Raw genomic sequence first — 19,512 nt, 5'->3', positions numbered from 1 at the left:
TTATATTACAAGTGAATGCATACGGGACCATAATAATAAGCATACCATGCTATTAAAAAAAAGTTTTGCTTATTTACACTTGGCCTACCTCTGAGATTTAAGGTGATATATGTATGTCTCAAAAGGTAGCATGGTATAGGAGAAAGATCTTAGACTTGGAGTCAGATAGATACTAGGTTCAGATTCCAGTTTCCTCATTTACTAATTATGTGAGTTTGCCTTCCTTGAGCTTTAGTTTCCTATCTATAAAGAAGGGCTAGCAGTTTTTCCCTTTCAATGCTGTTGTGAGGATTACAGATAACAGACCTTCAGTACCTGGCACATTCTGTACCTCAGCGAATTATCAACTATCATTACATTACACCAAGTTTATGGTTAACATTAATGGTTAACATTAACTTACACCAAGTTTGTGGTTCAAACCATAATCTACCCTTAACAAAAATCTAAGCCAATGTTTGCTTAGTTGCCAAAAACATTCACATGACTTTGCATATACTTTAAAAGGTCAATGAAAGAATAAGTCACTTAAGAAAAATATTACTAACCACACTAAAGATACAGGACATTGCCTATATTGCCAATTTCTAGAACCCATCCCTGGAAAATATGAAACAATGCTCAAGGTTGAAGGACTGAAACCACAGTCTCTGAACCACTGGTAGTTCAGAGGCTAGTAGTAGTCTATTAAAGGAATCAAGGTTTTGATGAGGAACAGGACAATACGACCCAGAAGTCCTCACTAGTAACTGAAGTAAACTGGCTGTAGATACTATCCATTTAGAGAAAAGACCACAAGAATAAAGGCTTCTAAGAAGGTACCTGGTTGGGATGGAAAGGATTCCATATATTCCTCTAAGATAGAGTTCATCCTTGACCACCCCTTTATCCTCCATCATTCACATAGAGTATTAACGATCTTAAGGGTCTTTGGACTCACATTTGGTGGTAGAGGTAAGGTCTCTCAGAGGCCCTTTAGGAATTTCCCAGATTCAAACACTGAGAGAACCTTCCAGACAAGCTAAAAACTCACCAGGAAAGAAACTGCCATGTTTTACAGGGCACCAGCCAAGTTGCATCAATATGTACATCAACTTTCAAGGCCAGGTAAGCACACCCAGATTATACCATCCCCAGCTTTATTGAGGACCTTACACTCCAAGCTTAGTTTTACTGGACTGGAATGCGGGTGGGGGTAATGGAGAACACATATAAGCAGAAGGATGGTGGTAAGAAAAAAGAAAAGACACACAACCATGTCTGAAGTTGTGCTACAAGCTTTAAGTAGTACAAACTACACCACCAAGGTTTAGTTAACAGATCACACACACAAAAAAAACTGTTATCTTCTTACCATGATGTCTAAGGTTTTTAATGAGTCACTTGTCAAATCATTTGGGTGAGTGATGGGGAAAAAATGTGTATTTTCTTTAGAAAAATGAATGAAAATGTTACATAAGCAATTAACAACATTGATTTGCATTACAAATGTTGCCTGCTATTCCAGTAGTCCAAATTATTCAAATCTTTACTATAATATCCTCACAGGAGTTTTAAGATAACTATCAAAATATACTGTCAATGAATCTGCCCAGCCTACATTCTGCTTAAGAGTCATCTCATTAGCTGGTCTCAGAAAGAGCCCTTCTTCTGAGCGATACGAAGATATGGATTTTAGTTAACTTTCTGGCTTTTGATACATCTAGAGATGACTGGACCATGCGTGATGTCACAGAAGTTTTCATGCTTCTAAAACTGAAAATCTACAAGAATAATAATCCTCATTTTTCCTTTTTGAGTGATTTGTCCTCAGCATATTATATTAGCTCTATGGTCATTAACAAAACAAGGAAAGCCCCTAAAAAGAGATGCTTTTTAGCTAAGAATTGAGAAGAGTTTTGTTGTTTTTTTTTTTTTTTTGTAGGGCTCCGTTTAACATAAGCTGCAAACTTAAGGCTATTTAATCAAATTTCCACTAATTCTGAAGCTGAGTACTTTTAAGAGATCTTGTAATTCCTTATAAACTTGCCAATTTAAAAACAAAAATCCAAGACATCATAGACATCAACTGCCAACACGGAGTATTGTTTAAAATATTTGTTGAGGGGCGTCTGGGTGACTCAGTTGGTTAAGCGTCTGCCTTCAGCTCAAGTCAAGATCCCAGGGTCCTGGGATTGAGCCCCTTGTGGGGCGGATTCCCTGCTTAGCGAGGAGTCTGCTTCTCCCTCTCCCTCCGCCTCTCTACCCTGCTTGTGCTTTCTCACTCTTACTCTCTCTCTCAAAAAAAGAAATAAAATCTAAATAAATAAATAAAGCATTCATTCAACAAATAGTATATTCCAAGTGCTTTCATTTTCTGCTTACACCAATATCAAGTTAACATTTATTCAACGCTATGTGTTGACACTATGTGAAAAGCATTCATGAATTATTTCACTTAGTCCTCATACTATGCGATGAGGTAGGGATTATTATCTTCATTTTACAAATGAAAGCTTACAAAGGCTAAATAATCCCTCATGGTAGTGTAATTACTAAGCAGTGAATCAGTCACAAGCTACTAAATAATTGAAAAATGTCTTATTGCAGAAATAATTGAGAGCAAATACTAGAATTACAAGAATCATCCCTTAAAGGTTTCTGAGTTGTTCAGAAAAAAGTTTCTGAAACTTCCACAATAATTTGAAAGGAGAAAAAAGATGCTTACAAACTAATAACCAACAAAAATGCCAAGAGGTGAGTGCTTTCTTTTAGTATTAATGTACACAATAGTAAAAATGTGGTGAAGAATGAAACAAGCAGCAAAATATCTTTGTAACTAAGCCGATTACCCTCAAAAGGCCAGACTGCCAAAAATGACAACCAAATTTTGTCTTCCCGATTTTGATGTCAATAAGGATGATTCACAAAAGTACAAATATCATATGTACAATGTAAATGAGGACATAAGCAGCAACTCACATTCACTCTTCAATGAATGTTGCTAAATAGCAATAAGAGTTACCATTTTACAAAAGTCAGTTTTCAAAAATTCCTAAGAAAGAGCTTTCCTTTTACTGTATATTTAACTTTTTACATAAATCCATACGGCTTTTTATTTGTTTGTATGGTTCCACAGTAAAAATTAAACAAGATAAATAAAAACATCTGAAACTGTTTTACCTTTAATTCATTATATCAACTGACCATATTTGAGAGATTACTAGCTATTATTCCCCAAAAGGTACTTCAACTTGAAAATGAATAAATGATATTGGATAACTGCTGATAACAAAGACAACGAAACAGAAGCAGCAGTGAGGATAGATGCATTAGCCCTGGTAAACATTTTTTCCCCCAGTACTCTCTGCTCTTACTACAGTTACAGAGTAAATTAGCCACTCTAATTTTCCCTCTAATAACCCCGAACCTTTCCAACAATGAAAACAGAATCTAAAAGCAGGAACTACTTCAGTTTCATGTCCTTTCACTAAAATCTTGCTTACATTTACAATATTGTCTACAGATAACCCCTGGACCTTCTGTTCTCTGAACTGCTTGCTCAGAGGACCCTTTGAATTTCTCCATTACTACTGATGCTTTCTCATCAAGCTTGTGAAGGTTCAAGAGTCTTCCAATCTCAAAACAAATCAGAGCAAAACAAAACAAACTCCTCCCTTCTGAGTCCTTCTACCTCCTCTCCTCCTCACCGTATCAAGCTTCTTTTTGCTATCTCTACTTCCTAACCTCCCACTCACACCCTCAACCCAGCACAATCTGGCTTCTGTCCTACCACTCCACTGAAACTGCTCTTGCAAGAGGTACTTTACTTGAGCTCAAAAGACTGGAAATGTTGTGCAGGAATAGGCAGGCCTCTGTTGTTGGCCACTGCATCCTCAGGGCCTGGTGCACGGAAGGAACTGAATACACGATTATTGTTCTTGCTGGGACATTTACTCCAATGACCACTTGTGAACTGTCTCCTCCTCCACCTCGCACTAGGTTTCTAAACCCTAGCTCTCGTGCTCCACCAAGTTAGGAAACACCAAAGTTCAGTAAGGTAAGTAAGTGTGATCTGAGAGAGGCTGGTCTGAAATGTAACACATGTAAAAGAGAGCAAACCCAATCATTTGTGCTGCACCTTTTTGAAAAGAGAGAATGTTGAGAGGGGTAGTACTTACATGCAAGCTAGGAGAAAAAAAAATCAGCTGAAGGACAAATTTTTGTTCATGCGTTTTGAACAGACCAACTAGTGTGACTCTGATTTGAGGCAGTTTCACACCCTAAGTGGAGGTGTCAGCTGGTGTCTCTGGAGCGTGATGCGACTCTGGATGGCCCAGCTAATTTCCCCTGCTCTTGTTCTCTGCTCCCAGCAACTTTAATGCTCCACGTAAAATTTCCCACAGATTTGCAATCAGCCGGCATGAATAGCTGACATGTTTTGAAAGAAATTTCTTGCTGTAAAGCTTTAGACTTAAATTCTGGCCAAGACTGATGAGTTTAAACCTCAAGATCCCATGGTATTCTGAAAAAAATAAAACCCAGAAACACAAAACCTACTTTGTGGACTTTCAAAACAGAAACCCCCCCCTCTAGTCTGTAACTAAAATACATACATGTTGGCAGGTCTTTGGCAGCTGCCCTTCCTGATAGTGCTCTCTACTAAATGCCTACTATGAGAGCAGCTCACCTTTTAGAGAAAAAACCATCTAGTATAGTTCTAAAATTGCAACCAAATGCAGTTAGAATTCAATTATCTGAGCTAATGAGAAAGGGTGCTGTGTCCCACATAACCTATAACTCACAAATTTGGCTTTAAAATATGACCTATGTAACAGCAGATTTACCTCACAAACTGTCTTTGCTAAGTGCTATTTGTTACTTTAATTTGTTCCCTGACCACCCATCAACTGAGAAAAAGATAACCTAGAAACATGTGAGAAGGAAACCAGATGATGAACCAGACTTAAAAACAGCCTTAAATCATCCACAAATAGCAGCAAATAACGACATTCTTGGGGTGATTTATTATAAAACAAAAGTTTTGTATATGTGAAAAATCAAATATAAACACACTCCAAAACACTGCTCAGGAGTGTATGTGTGTGTGGTATACACAGGTAATGCCACAAGTAGGGTCCCCTATACTGATAACCTTCATGGAAACTATGGAAGGAATTCTCTTAGCAAACAAATTCTAGGTGGTTGACCTTTCCAATAGTGTTGTTCCTTGGTTTAAAGTTTTACTTTCTCCTGAGAGGTAGAAAGGCTAAAGGGTAAAAAGAATTTCACCAAACAGTACTTACCCTTATTCTCTCGGTACTCTTCATAGTTCTATACCATTTTTTCTTAAAAGCTGGCAGACAAAAGTACCCCCTGGTTCCTCCACTGGCACAGGTTATAAACTGATTTTATACACTTAAAAATTTATAAACCAGGAATAGGTCATAATGCAAAGTAAAAAAAAAAAAAAAAAAAAAAAAGACAAAAAGGACACTTAAGAATTTAACAAAAATGACCAAAACTCATAGTCAATTTCCTCTAAATACTATTAGTACCACTAAGGTTAGGGAAACACAGGTTCCTCTATATAGATGTTATGAACAATGTCAAGTAATCAATAAAAAAAAAAAACCTGGAAATTTGTCCATATTTTTTACCTTTAAACTATTTAAGCAGCAGGATTTAAGCGGACTTAAATCTTCTGTAGTATTTCTATTGTATTTTCTAAAACATCTATTCTCCTATGATCAGTTTTTTTTTTAATTATATGGTTGAAGAATCTTACTTTCTTCAATTTCTTTTTTTTTTTAAAGATTTTATTTATTTATTTGATAGAGATCACAAGTAGGCAGAGAGGCACACACAGAGAGAAAGGAAGGGAAGCAGGCTCCCTGCTGAGCAGAGAGCCCGATGCGGGGCTCGATCCCAGGACCCCGGGACCATGACCTGAGCCGAAGGCAGAGGCTTTAACCCACTGAGCCACCCAGGTGCCCCTCCTATGATCAGTTTTATAGGAAGCTCATTTTATAGTGTTGTACGCATTGCTTAAAGTTTGCTACAAGAAAAAACCCCTCAAAATTATCTCTGTGCAAAATCTTAGCACAGAATTTGTGTTAATAATGTATGTCTATCATAACAAGAACTGTTTGCACGCTTCAATTTTGTTCAAGATTTAATCCCCCTCACAATAATACCATCATTCTCTTTCCTTCTGATCCACTTCCTCTAAATCCAATTACTGCTTCCAGCATGTAAGAGGAGGGAACAGAGCTTCTTTCAAAACAAAGAACTCCTCCTTCATCTGGTGCTTACAATGACAAAATGCATTCTTAAATTACATTATTTGAACGAACTAAGTAATTTGATAAAATGAAAGTATTCATTTTCTCTTCACAGAATTTTACACATAGTAATAAAAAATACTATTTGTTTTTCAAATTCATACTACCCCCAAACTAGGAAGCAAGCCACTTTAAGAATAAAATTAAAGACACTATTGGTGGGAGTAAATGTTGGTTCACACTCCACAGTCAATTTTGCAATATACCAAAAATTTTAATGCATATTTTTTGGACTAAACAATTTCATCCACAAAAATGTATCCTATAGAAGCATTCACAGAAGTATATAAAGATCATTCCCCCAAAATGTTAACTCCTACATAGTTTAAAAAGCAACTGAAAATAACAAATATTTATCAATAAGGAATAGGGTAAATAAAAAATATAGACTATATTACTAATTGGGAAATGTTTCTATAACACATTTTTAAGTGAAAAAAAATGTTTCTGAAAGGCATTCTCTCTTGATTCTCCTCTTACCACAGCCTTCTCCTTCAATGGATCTGCTTCTTTTGCTTGCCTCTCAAATTTCAGTGTCTCTCAGGCCTCGGCCTCCCCATATTCTTATCCTGGAGAGATCTCATCCACCTTTTGTTTTTATAGGTTCATAATACCGAAACCCCCATCTCTCTACAGGCTGCCCAACCTCCAGATCTGTCTACCCAAATGCCTTTTTGAGTATCTCTACTTGGATGTCCCAAAGATAGCTCATATTCTCCAGTTCCAAAACTGAAGTCAACCTCTACTCAAAGAACAGAAACCACTTCTTCCTACACAACATTCTGAATTCTAAGTCCAGAAATCTGAGTGTTATCCCTGACCACTCCCTCTTTGCCATCCCCATCCCATGAATTACTACAGTCTACTTGAAACTCTTATCTTACCCAACATGGCTAAGATACTCTCTCTTTGCTCCAGTCAGACAAAAGTACCCCCTGGCTCCTCCACTGGCACTGTTACCTCTAGGTTGTTACATGTCATTTTTTCTAACTTCCTGTCCTTACCTGTTTGGAGAACCCATTTACTATACCTTCAAACCTTATTCAGTCATGAAGTTTTCTGTGAAATGAGATCACCAATACTTATCAAGGTGTTATGTCATAGGTACTATGCTTGGTGCTAATCATACACTATCCAATTTAATCTCAACCACCCATTGTTATAGAGGAATAAAACAGACTCAGAGAGGTCAAATAATCTGCTCAAGGTCCCATAAAGACTAAGTATGGAAAGTAGGGCTCTAACATTATAGCCGGTATTCTTTTCACTATGTCAGGTTGCCTTTCTGAATTAATTAATCCTTCTTTATATCTACATCTTTTATTACATCCGACAAAGTAAATCAAATTTGTTTCTATGTTTTTCTCTTCCAATAGCCTATAAACCCACACTACTCAATCTTAGCTCTGTATTGTTTTCCTTTTTTAATAGAACAGGTGGATCTAAAGATTGGAATTTTTCAAAAAGTTTGAAAGATGGTGCTGATTGTCAGCAAAAATTGAGAGCCACTGAGTTATATTTCCAGACAATAAGACTATCACCAGGGGCACCTGGGTGGCTCAGTGGGTTAAAGACTCTACCTTCAGCTCAGGTCATGATCTCAGGGTCCTGGGATCGAGCCCCACATTGGGCTCCCTGCTCACTGGGGAGCCTGCTTTCCTTCCTCTCTCTTTGCCTGCTTCTCTGCCTACTTGTGATCTCTGTCAAATAAATAAATAAAATCTTAAAAAAAAAAAAAAGACTATCACCGGACTTTTTACCTTGGGGATGACATAAATGTCTATAAACTTCACTGCTGAACTCAAGGATACAGGTAAATCAATGAACTGTAATTTTTCTCATAAAAAGTTTTCCTCTACTTAAAATGATTTAAATGTATAAATGTTTCTTAAAGTTCTGTCATACACATTTATCTGAGACTATCACAAAGAAATTTCACACTCAAGATTTAAAAAAGAGTTCACAATATAGAATATTTGATATTTTTCTTAAATGAAACTTGGAAAATTTCCTTAAAGGATCAAATTTAAATTACTGCAATAATCCTTGAAACAGATGCAATTATGTGTATAATTTAAATGTTATAGAACCCTTGGAAAAAATGTTTAAAAAATTAATGTTTCACTTGCAGCTGAATATTAAGAAATGAATGTGAACAGCAACAACAGAAACTTTTCTCTACTTCCAGAAACCAAGATCACTGGTAATCTGATTAAAATCTATACTTTTTATTTAGGTGCAACACTTGCACTGTTTCAGGAAAACTTCTGAAACCTAATGTGATGGAAAGCGGTTATCTGCTGGCTCATTATGATATAGCGGAATGCATCTGCAATATGAAAGGAGTAAGAAAAAATGGTGACTTGACTATAGGTAAAAAGTAATGAATATTCTTTTTTTTTTTTTTTAAAGTAATGAATATTCAAACATTCCAGTTTGGGCTTCAGGAAAGAGAAAATTTGGATGTGATACCTGAAACTCTTGGTATTTCTTCTTTTTTTAAGGAATAAAGATGCTATTAAAACTATCCAGTACAGGGGCACCTGGGTGGCTCAGTGGGTTAAAGCCTCTGCCTTCGGCTCAGGTCATGATCCCAGGGTCCTGGGATCGAGCCCTGCATCGGGCTCTCTGCTCAGCGGGGAGCCTGCTTCCCCCTCTCTCTCTGTTTGCCTCTCTGCCTACTTGTGATCTCTGTCTGTCAAATAAAAAAAAAAAGATAAATAAAAAAAAATTAAAAAAAAAAAACAAAACAAAAAAACCCAAACTATCCAGTACAGAGAGTTAATTTATCTCTTAATGTAAGGTCATTACTTTTTATAAATAGCTACTAAAAACAAAAGCCATAAGAACAGAAATTAATGCCTCAGATTTTGAGTGTCACTGTAGCAGAAATATTTTACCTGAAAACACTCCAGGTCAACATTTCTACATCCAAATAATAAACAATTAAGATGAGAGATGATTAACCACAGCAAAATATTAAATACTACAAAACATAAGCAATGACTAAAAAGAAAACAACAACAAAAACACCCACCTTGGAGATTATGTGAGGCAGAAACATTATTCACTTTATCTCTTTAAATAACCGTGGTCTCATTAAGATATATGCAAATATCAAAGATCCTATTCGCTTTGAAAAGTATCATTTAAAGTTAACATTTAGGGGCATGTGAGTGGCTCAGTAAGGTAAGCATCTACCTTTGACTCAGGTCATGATTGGGCTAAGTCCCATGTTGGGCTCTCTGCTCCGCGGGGAGCCTGCATCACCCTCTCCCTCTGCCTACTGCTTTGCCTACTTGTGCTCTGTCCCCCCCCCCCCAAAAAAAAAAAAAGGAAAAGGAAAAGAAAAAAAAAAAGCCAAAACAAAACAACCCAAAAACTTAAAGTTAACATTTAAAGACTACGAAGATATGAATTAAGAATCATATCCTCTATTACCTAAACAAAGAATTGTTAAATTTAACATAAAAATTCAATGTTAGTAATGCAGAATTTTTACATTTGTTGTTAATCTGTTATTTTTTTTTTAAGATTTTATTTATTTGACAGAAAGAGATCACAAGTAGGCAGAGAGGCAGGCAGAGAGGGGGGCGGGGAAGCAGGCTCCCCGCTGAGCAGAGAGCCTGATGCGGGGCTTGTTCCCAGGACCCTGAGATCATGACCCGAGCCAAAGGCACAGGCCTTAACCCACTGAGCCATCCAGCCGCCCCTCTGTTAGGTATTTTATTTATCTATTTTTTTTTTTTCTGCTCATGTAAAATGGGGTCTCCACTTCCACCTTATTTTCTAACTGCTGAGTACTATTTATAAAATTGAAAGTTCCTGTTACTTGTAAAATTTACCATCACAACATAAGCAAACTGGAATAGTCTGACCATTTCCTTTCCAATTCTTGTCTTTTTCTTTATTGTGTTGGCTAATGCCTCCAATACCAAATCTAATGGTAGTGGTGATAGCAGGCATTAGTATTCCCCCTAAATTAAGATACTGATTTTTTGATTTGAGGCATATACATTTAAAAAAATTAAAAATGAGTTTCAAAATTTATGGAGTTATAGTATTTATGGAATTACATAATTTTTCCTTAGGTCTATCTGTTAAAGTAACCAAAAACCCAATACTTCTTAATTGTTTTCAATGTGTTCATAAGGGAAGTCCAGTTTGTTTTCTGCTGCAGGAAAAAGGTATGTTTCCAAATAATCACATAAGCTGTGTTAGATTATTTGCTCGATCACACACATGTCAAACAAAAATATTTAAGTTACTCGATCCAATTTACTCCTTACTTTCACTTTTACAAACAGGTCTCAAAACAAACTTAGATTTTCTTAAGTATGAACATATTCAAATTAGTAGGGTAAGTTCTTCCAGGTTTCATCCAGGCTCTTTTCTTACTCAACTTCCCCCACAAACAATCTCATCCATCTAGGCTTTAATTATTACATTCTAGAACTCCCAGATTTATCACTACAGCCCAACTCTCAAACCTGAGCTTCAGACCTCCCAGGGCTACTCTCTACTAGTTCTCTCCACTTGAATTCCTCAACTCAAACTGAGCTTAACAGTAACAGAACTTAAGCTTTTCTTCCTCAAATCTGGTCCTCTTCCAGGGCTCTCTAACTCAGGGAATGGCCCCTCTACCCACCTAGTTACTAAGTCAGAAACACAAGAGCCAGCCCTGACAAAGCTCCTCACCTTCACTTATCTTCTATAGAATTATTTTTATCTCATAAATCTCTCAAATCTAGAATATCTGTACCTTCTTTCACCTCCTATGACTTGTTCTGGTCTAAGATGCCATTATCATTTAAACAGCCTCTTCCTGACTGGTATTCAATCATATGCAACCCGAGTAATCTTCTAAAAAGCCAATCTGATCACACTGATTCCCTGCTTGTGATAAAGATTTTTTAAAAAGCTTTAATAAAGTCTATATAAGCCATTCCTATCTCAACAGTCACCTCCTCTTCCCTTCCCCTGTTTTTTCCAATGCTCTAAACTAGGCCCGCTTTCATTTATTGAAAGGCAAACATTGTTTTGTGCCCCAGGGCCTTTGCACCTACAGTCCCACTGCCTAAAACACTCCCACACATCCTTCAATTCTTAGATGAGGGAACAAATTTTCACGTAAATTTTCTAACACCCTCTCCCAAGTCCTATATTTCATTCAGAACATAAGAACTACAGTAAGTTATAGTCTGTAATCAAACACTTATAATTTGAAAGTTGACTGTGCAAATTATGCATCCTATGAAACACATACTGACAACCTGAAATACAAGAAGTGATTTTTAAAAACTTTTTTACTGCTTTCCATAGTAGTGAATTAATCTCATATTTCTATTCCATATATAAAAATAAGTCAGTGTCATGCTCCAGAGCAGCAGTGTCCAACTGAAATACGACATGACCCATGTATACAATTTTAACTCTTCCAACAGTCAATTAAAAAAGCAGATAAAATTATATTTTGCTTAATCCAAAGCATCTGAAATATTATTTTAATATATAATCAGCCTAAAATAGATATCTTAACATTAGTTTTTGAAATCTGGTGTGTTTTTTAACTTAGAGCACATCTACTTTGGACTGGCTTTATTAAAAGTGTGACATGTGGCTAGTGGTTATTATACTGCACAACATAGCTCCAGAAGATAATATTGTATTTCTTGTACTTAAATAGCTTGCTAACATAATCAGAGTTATTTTAGTATATGGGCTGCCGAAGTGAGCACAATCAGAGTTATTTTAAAAAGAACATGGCATTAAGCAATTTTAACTTCATATCAAATAAGGACACACCTCCTGTTTAAACCATTCAAAAATGTTTAAATTATGCAAATATTCCAAACTCCTGAAAAGCCTAAATCCAAAATAAAAATTCAGGTAAACAGTTTAAAAAGTGCATTTTTACTGATCACCTGAGGAAATTAAAGGAAGATGGGTACTCTCAAACACTGCTTGTAGGTAAATTATTTTATTACAACCTCTTGGAAAGCAACTGGTTTCCCCTTTGATTTAGTAACTCCACTTCTAAGACTCAGTCCTACGGAAATAACCAAAAACAAAGTCAAAGATCACAAACTTTTTCACCAAGATACAGTACTATTCATATATACACGTGTATATGACACTCATACCCATAGGAGGAAAAACTGAATGCAATCCAAAATGTTTAGTTATCTCTTTGTAGTGTGATTACTAATACTCCTTTTAACATGTATTATTCCTTTCAATATATATTTATTGAGTGTTACTCTGTGCCAGGCATTAAAACAGATGGGTCCCTGTCATCAAGGGCATACCAGTGTTCTTTAGATACTTTTCCAAATTTTCCAAATATTCTATAGTAAACATATTATCCTTTTGTAACTTTAATAACCAGAAAAATATAATATGGAGTGGATGCTGATTTGGGAAAATCAACTGTAAAGGGACATCCACCTGGGGAAAAACTTGAATATAGCCTTGAATATTAGTTTGGATGAAAATTTTCTGAAATGGTAAGGGAAATTTAGTTGACTAACACAAAACAACCTACAAAACAGTCTGTACAGAAAGACTGCAGTTTGTTAAAAGGGCAATACAACACACACAGATGCACGCACACACACACACACACACACACACACACATAATGTGGGGAAAGATACACGCTAAACTGTTAACAAGGCCATTTTTTGAATAGCAGGAATGTGATTTTTTTCTGCTTGCAAATTTTCTACAATGCCCTTGTAATTAAAGACTTTCAAAGATTAAAATATATATGAGTGCTGTGAAGTGTGTAAACCTGGCGATTCACAGACCTGTACCCCTGGGGCTAAAAATACCTTATATGTTTATAAAAAAATTAAAAAAATTAAAATATATATACACCCATTATTTCTGAGCATCTACTACATACAAAACTGCTAGGTTCCATAAGAGGTAGAAATGAATAAAAGAAGTCACAATCTTAAAGAAAACTGCAACTAGTTAGGAGAAACAACATAAGAGAAAAATAAAAAAGTAATTAACACAAGCCAGAATATAAATATCAAATGAAGGAAAATATAGTTACAAAGATTCTAAGAAAAAGATCTTACTAGATTGGGAAGAGGAGGAATGGTGAAAATGAGAAAAAGTTTCGTGGAGACAGAATTTGAAATGAAAAGGATTTTAACTGATAGAGATAATGGCAGGCACTAAAAATAAAGTATGGGGCAAGTGTCAAAGAACAATAAGTCACATAATAGTTTGGTCAGAATGTAGGATAAATGAAGGAAGTAGGCAGTATGCTGGAAAAGCTGGCTGTGAAGGCCTTGAATTTTCAGAAGGGAGTACCTCTGTAAATTTTTTGAATTTAGCAATGAGGAAATTACCAGAGGTTCCAATTCAAGAAACTGTCCATATCACTGTAACCACCTCCTAATAGAATCCTCCTGCTTCCACTCCTGCACTCCTGTAGTCTATTTTTTGTACAGCAGCCAGACAGATCCTTTTTTTTCCCCCAGCCAGATCCTTTTATAACATAGATTATGTCACATCTCTACTCAAAAGCCCTGCAATGGCCTCCCATTTCACACAGTAAAAAGCCAAAGTCATTAAAATTTCTACAAAGCCCTGCAACACTGCCCTCTTACCCTCTAACTCTGTGATCACATATACTACTTGCCCCCTTACAATTCTTTGAATATTCCAGGCATACTTCTGCTTCTACCACTCTTCCCCCGTATTCTCCTCACCAACTTCAGGTCTTAGGCTTCCTCTGAGCCCATCATACATAAAACAGCAAGCCCCAACAACCACCACCTCCCACTCCTGTCTCTAAGACAAAAAGTTTGTAATCCCATACCCCTTCAAATGGACTGCTTTCCTCTGTGATACTTAACATCATCTGCCAGCTCTATATTTTATTTTTTTAATCCCCATACACATACACACACACGCACACACAAATGCAAGAAAATGAAGCTCAGTAAGGGCAATTTTTTCCTTATTTGTTCATTTCAGTACCCCCAGCATCTACAACAGGGCCTCATATATTGCAACAAGAATGAAAGGAAGAGAATACCATGGTGTTAGATATTTAGTTGAAATGGTTTATGGCTTTTTTTTTTTTAAAGATTTTATTTATTTATTTGTCAGAGAGAGAGAGGGAGAGAGAGCAAGCACAGGCAGACAGAATGGCAGGCAGAGGCAGAGGGAGAAGCAGGCTCCCTGATGAGCAAGGAGCCCGATGTGGGACTCGATCCCAGGACGCTGGGATCATGACCTGAGCCGAAGGCAGCTGCTTAACCAACTGAGCCACCCAGGCGTCCCGGTTTATGGCATTTTTAAAGTACTTACATAAATAGAACCTACAGTGAATATATTCTAATTTAATACTTTATTTTCCTCTGGGAACTATTCACCAAAACAGTGCTTATAAATTAAGCTTTGAGCATACAGACAACCTTTAATTTACTAGCAATTTATCTCTGCAAGGTTTACTTTAGTTATTAGAAACAGGGATGGTGGTGACTGAGGAAGAAAGGAGAGAGCATTGAACCCATTTTCCTTCATTTTTCATTTCTCCCAAACTAATGAGCAATGATTCCCTACCTCTCTGCTTCCTCCCCAGCATATAGTTTCTCACTTTTTCCTTTTCCCAGGGAATAGGTCTAACCCAGACCTATGTGTCCCAACCCCAGGGTAAGGCCAGAAATAGAAACCAGGAGTGTGATACGGGGCTATGGATGGTTGACAGAAATAAGAGGAGAGCCCAAGGCAAGGGAGATTCCGGCAGAGGAACCTCGGAAGGGGAACAATTCTTTAAATATTTTCAAGTTAGAACCTCCTTATATTTTAAAGGGAAGTCAATACAAAGTAACACTTAACTACTTCCCTATCCTCTTTTTAAATACACAATACTAAAAGACAAAGTGATACTTTACTTTAAAATGAAAAACCTGACCTTTTATTATGATTTCAAGCACCCAAGTTTAGAAAAAAATATAATGAATGATGGAGGACCCACTACGTAGCTGTGTTAAATCTTAATCTTTTACCAAATTGCTTCAAATGTATACTAAAGAGAAAAGCTACCGTTGAAAAACACAGGTCCTTCCTAGATCCTTTATCCCTCTTCAGTTTTTCAGAAGTAATTTTTATTCTCAGTTTGTATTTATCATTCCCATGAATGCTTTTGTACTTTTGCTACATATTCCATGATTCCCAGGAAATATATTGTATAGTTCTGCATGTTTTAAAAACTATATTAAAACTACTTAAATATGATAAACAAAACTTTCATATTATATCCTGGCTCTGTTACCAGCTATTTGACCTTAGGCAAGTTGCTTAACATCTGTGCCTCAGTTTCTTTTCTGAAAAATGGGATACCACCTATGAGTTTATAGGGTTGTTATGAGGAGTAAATGAGTTAACATACCCTATATAAATCACTTAGATAAGTATCTCACTCATAGTAAGTACTGTATATCAATGTTACTAATTATCATAAAGTTATAAAAGCACCTGTGACTTTATTATATACACACTCTGAGAAAAGACTAATTATCGAATTGATCGATACATATAACCCATATAATGACAGACATTTTTCAAAGTGTGTAAAAACTATAAATACTTATGAATTTCAGGCTGGAAAGATTCACTAGCCTAATTAAAGAGGAACTGAAACTGCTAAGAGAGAACAAAGTCCTTATTTTTTAACTTACAAATTTTAGGTAACATTAAATTACAATATAAACATTTATTTAAATAATTTATGACAGTTTAAAAATATCTAAATACTTAATGGCCTCCTTTTATGAGTTTTGGGGGATAGGGTTAGGAGAGAAGGAGTAATTCCTCAATGAGAAGCTATTCAAAGACTTTTTAAACTGTTAAGGGAAGCACTTTAGGTCTCACACAAAAATAAAACATTTGGTACTCAAATTTCACTTGTTTTCTGAAGTTTTAACTGCAAGTAAAACAAATTAAAATTTTAAACGATGTTTTTTAATAGTATTCACCTAGATTATAAAATTTTCATTAAGACAACTGGATTCTGCAAAATTTATTAATGCAATTATGGACTCAGTAAATAATTATGGCCACATCTGATACAGGATAATTTTTATAATAGTCTCTAGGTCAAAAATCAGAAAAGAGAAAAACAAATGCCCTATATTTTATGTGAATTCTAATGAATTTCTTACAAGAGCTTTTTAAAGGTTTTAAAATATATCTATACTTTGAAGATCAATTAATAGATCTAATTAATACACAAAGGAATTCAGTTTGATGAGCATATACTAGGTGTCATTTACAGAGCTAAATATTTTATACAAGATCTTTAAATCCATGTGCAATATCCTCATGGACAAAATGTACAAGGCTACCATAGGTACTCTTGTATAGAAACACACTCCCGCAAAAGAGTTAAAAATTACTTAATGACTTAACTACCAAAGCCAACATTTAAGCCAGCAAAGCATATAAAAATGTAAATAAACTGCAAATTATATCAATGGAGTAATGCTGAAACATTTGTTTCCCTAGAGAGTTTAGAATATTTTTCAATGTCTAAAAGGTTAACTGAGAGTAACAATTAAATATAACATCAAGGCTCTAACAGTCTACCCCTCCCACCATCAAAAGAAAAAACAAACAAAAACCAAAAAACCCCAATTCGGAGTATGAGAATGTACTCCGTGGAAGCCAGTGAAGAGGGAAGATTAAAGTTCAAAAGTAAAGTGTTACTTTTCTTCTCCTAAAGTGAGAACTCTGATACGGAACCACTGCTTTTGTTTAATTTGCCCCCTTCCCACGTCCCCACTACAGTATTTACAAGTATGAGTTAGTCTTTTCCTCGGCCCCCAAAGAGAAGATTCAATGGGAAACCAAGCTAAAACTTGCATTAATCACTAAGAGAAAAAACCTAGCCACTTTCAGTACTTTCCTAATGGAGAAAAAAGACCCCCACCACTGTTCACCCTATACTCTTGTCCTTTGCCCAAGCAAGACACACTGCACCTGACAAACTGGAAGAGTAAAGAATAATGGTCCAACTTTTCGAACGCAATCTGGGGAGGAGACAGATTATTTCTTGAGGAGTGCAAGAAAGGAGCAAAAAAGATCCTTTCAGGAAGGGATGCATGAACTCTGGGGCTCTCCTCTGCCTGTTGGAGGACTCAAAATCTGCTTGCTTCAGAGACCCTTGGAAGCAGCTACACTCCGGTCGCAGCCGGCCTCAGGCCTGGGAAAAGCAGAATGTTTACACCTGTCACGAGGATGGGGGAGGGAAAAAGAGGAAGCCGGAGCAAAGCCCCAAACTTCTCAACAGCTCCGGGGAGGGAGCGGCGGGCCGGAGCTTTGGCAGGTGGAAGCGGAGAGGCAGGGCGAGCCAACGGCGGCCCCGGGGAGGTGGGAACGGCTTCCACTTCCCCGGCCGGTGCCCGGGAAGACAGGGAGGGATCTGTGCGCTTTGGGCGCTGCCGCCGGCGTCCCCGCACCCGCCGCGGAAGAGGGCAGAGCCCAAGTCCGGAGCCCGCAGGCCCGCAGAGCCGGCACCGTTCCCGTCTCCGCAGTCCCAGGCTCCGCGGCAGGCAGGTGCTCCCGGCCCGGGCAAGGGTCCGGCCAGTGGGCCGGGACGGGTCCCAGCACCCTGTTACCCCGCGCGGCCGGGGAAGCGGAGCGGTGGCGCTTACCTGGCTCGTTCGGGGCGGCCGCGATGGGCATGGCTCAGGGGCCCGGGGAGTAACTGGCTCCCCGGGGAAGGACCGGCTAGTCCGACGCGGAGCTGGTGAGAGCGGAAGGCAGGCTGCTCACAGCCCTGTCAGCGAAGCAGCGCCATGGACGCCCACCCGGAGTTTCAGCGCTGTCGCGGGACCCCCATCCCATTACCCTCCGCCCTCTTCCGCCGCCGCCGCCTCCACCTCCTCCTCCGCCGAGACCCCCCGCCCACTCCACACACTCTCCCATCATGCAGCGGGGGAACCGCTGCCGCCGACACGTCACTTCCGGGCGCAGGTGGCTAGGTCGGGGCCGGGCGCTGGTGGGTGCAGGGGGGTTGGGGGGGGGACACTCCAGGGGAATTAGTGTCACAGAACGCTTACCCCTGCGCAGGCGCGGTGGTGTAGCGTGCCGGCCGCCATTTTGGGTGTGGGCAAGCTGCCCTTTTCCTTTACTTCCTTGCGAGTCATCGAGCTGTTGCGGGGAAAGACGTCTTTCCGCATTCCGCCTCCCGCTGAAGCTGGCTCCGGGCGAGGGACAGGTGCTTTTCAGCCAATTAACGATATCGTTCAGTTAGGACCTAGTTAAGTCTCTTTCTCTCCGAATAAAATTGCCAAGATTTTGAAATACAGAACCATATCTTCTCCACCAAAAACCTACCGGAGAGCCTTATCACCTTGCCCTTTTTGCCCCGAAAGACGACTTTTCCTTTAGTCTGAGTCCCTTCCTCTTTGTAATTAAAACTGACAGAAGAGGAAGCTGGTGGTTGATACATAACAAAGAGATTGTTATAAATCAACCGTAAGAGGGAAAGCACCCGCCGAAGACTGACAAATCGGCTTTGAGACCAACAGGAAAAAAAAAATTGGGAATTTTGCTAACAGATGGAGATGGTGGTAATTTTTCATAGATGCTGCGGGAGAATATCCAATGAAGCTAAAGATATCAAATCAACATGCATTTCTCTAGCAGGGGTCATAAAGGATTCTTCTTCTATCATCAATCTTGAGCAGTTAATCATTTGGGTTTTTATAACCTTTCCCTCTTTTTTTTTTTTTTTAAATCAAATATGTGTTAGAACACCGACCACTGTAAAAATCAGTCTACAAAGGTTTCAGAGATTATTGTTATCGTCCGGGGTGATGAGCCCTGCTGAGCGCTCATTCCGCTCACTTTTGCCAAACCTGCACCAATAATTTGAATAATTTAAAATAGTTCCAAGACAGCAAAACTCAACAGCTACGCAAAGAAACAAGAAGAACAGCTACGCAAAGAAACGGAAAACACCCCATCAGCCACAGAGAAGTGTCCACCCCCTTGAGTGGAGAAATTATACAAATCAGAGGAACGATAAGGACAAAAGCAGTTCATCACGGTTTATCCCGCCTCTGCAATGTTCTAGACAAATTAACTTGGAGCGCTAAAATAGACCCGCATTTGTCTTTTTACAACTCAATCGCTGCAAGAAATACGGAGACTGCATCAG

At 38.1% G+C, this 19,512-nt stretch overlaps 1 protein-coding gene across 2 annotated transcripts in view; it reads right to left on the bottom strand.

The window, feature by feature from the left end:
• Positions 1-18,216, bottom strand: part of LOC111147969 (aftiphilin) — a 64,456-nt gene extending 46,240 nt beyond the window's left edge. For both annotated transcript variants that reach the window (XM_022504285.1, XM_022504287.1), the window contains exon 1: positions 18,002-18,216. The gene's annotated coding sequence lies outside the window, so the exon portion shown is untranslated. The remainder of the gene's footprint in view (positions 1-18,001) is intronic.
• Between the last annotated feature and the right edge of the window lie 1,296 nt (positions 18,217-19,512).

The sequence above is a fragment of the Enhydra lutris genome, unplaced genomic scaffold (genome assembly GCF_002288905.1).
Source record: "Enhydra lutris kenyoni isolate GAN:26980312 unplaced genomic scaffold, ASM228890v2 scaffoldscaffold18, whole genome shotgun sequence".
NCBI classification, from domain to species: Eukaryota; Metazoa; Chordata; class Mammalia; order Carnivora; family Mustelidae; genus Enhydra; species Enhydra lutris.
This window is presented reverse-complemented; position numbering and strand designations above follow the sequence as displayed.